The sequence below is a fragment of the Myotis brandtii genome, unplaced genomic scaffold (assembly GCF_000412655.1).
Source record: "Myotis brandtii unplaced genomic scaffold, ASM41265v1 scaffold18, whole genome shotgun sequence".
NCBI lineage: Eukaryota > Metazoa > Chordata > Mammalia > Chiroptera > Vespertilionidae > Myotis > Myotis brandtii.
Window position 1 is genome coordinate 3,716,323 of NW_005356674.1, and position 1,769 is coordinate 3,718,091.

At 42.5% G+C, this 1,769-nt stretch overlaps 1 protein-coding gene across 1 annotated transcript in view; it reads right to left on the reverse strand.

Moving 5' to 3' along the window:
- Positions 1-1,769, reverse strand: part of EPHB1 (EPH receptor B1) — a 362,205-nt gene that overhangs the window by 60,217 nt on the left and 300,219 nt on the right. The gene's annotated exons all lie outside the window — the stretch shown is intronic.

Genomic DNA, 1,769 nt, shown 5'->3' on the forward strand with positions numbered 1-1,769 from the left:
CACAAAATTGATCCTATTAGGAGAGGTGGGCCCGATGATGGGACCAAGGTATTCCAGGAAGAACATGCTGTCCCCAGGAAACGTGGGATAATCTTCGCAGCATACAACATGGGCACAGTAAATTCCAGGATCAGATCCTCATTCTCAGCAAACAGGCTTTGGCATTCCAAACTGCTGGGTAGAATTTACCCATCAGCAGCATGTCTTGGTATACTTAGTTGCTGTTTTCCAGAACAATAACCAAAGTGGTAGGTGGTATGAGGGTTATGTTCACCAGACCCAGATCAGCCCTATTTGGGTTTCAATTCTTACTCTACCATCAACTCAACTAACAGCCTGACCTTAAGCAAGTTATTCCCTAAATGTTAATTCCCTCACCATTTTCAACACACACACACACACGGCTATTATGAAGGTTAAATAAAATAATGTTTATAAAGTTTATAGACCAGTGTCATGCACATGATGAGTACTCAGTACATGCCAAGCATCTACACTAATAAAAGAGAAACATGGTAATTGGCGTACGACCGCTACCCTTTTCATTGGCTAATCAGTGAGTATATGCAAATTAACTGTCAGCCAAGATGGCGGCCGGCAGCCAGGCACTGAAGCGAGCAGGGAGGCTTGCTTGCTGAGGACTCCAATATCCGAGACACAGCAGGGCTTTCTGCCAGGGGAGTGGGAAAGTCTAGCTGCCCTGTCTGGGCATAGAAGCCTAGGGTGCTGAAGTCTGGGGGCTCTGGCCGCTAGCATCTCCACAGTCTCATAAGGAGTGGGAGTCAATGGGCATACTGTTGTTATTAGTAACGAACAGAAAACAAGGCCTTGTGTGGCTGACAATCCAACAAACTGCTGTCACTTATGATCTTGGACCATATACTATTCTTAACAAACTATTTTTTGCTTTTTGGACACCTTCCCTATAAGGAGGGCCTGAACTTGAGGTCTGTGGTGCTTTTTGATTTGCCACGATCTGAGTTATAAAGAGCTTCCGAATCGTGGCCATACGCTTTTCATTTTTTAAATAATTCATCATCCTTAAAAAACGTATTTTCAACAAATCAAGCATTACCATTATATTTAAAATAGATGCTTATAAGGAATGATTGGGTAGTGATCGTTCTCTGACACCTTGACCTAGCAGGTATTCAATAACTATGAGCTGAATGAATACAAATTGCATATTTGGTAAGTATACTAATTGAAGAATATTGGTATTTCTTTCTTGTCATAGTAATAAGTTCTATTTTCTTTTAGTGAAAAGACATAGTTGAGAGTTGAGGGGAAAGGCATGCTTATATTTCTTCCTAGAGGAGATAGTACACCAATATTTATTGTGCCAGACACTGTGCTAGGCTCTTTGCCTGTCTTATTTCATTAATCCTCACAACACCTTCATGAGTTGAACATTATTATGTCCATTTTACTAATAAGGAAACTGAGGCACAAAGAAAACGTGCCCTGAACCTCAGAGCTGTGAGTCAGAGCAAGAGTTGTCTGCGCCCCTCTTTTGCCTCTGGGTAGGATGCTCAGTTAGCAGTGCCACAGGGAACAGAGTTGTGTAGATGGGAAATCATAATCCAGGGACCACCGTGCCCCGACAGTTCACGTTTAACAGTTTATATGCAGTTACTGTCACAGCAATTCAGTATCCCGGGAGCAGCAAACACAGTGGAACTATCTCATGGTCAGATGTCCCTGCCTGGCTAGCCAGGTGGCACCAGAATATTTAGGAAGCAATTTATAAACTTTTATACATCAGTGTG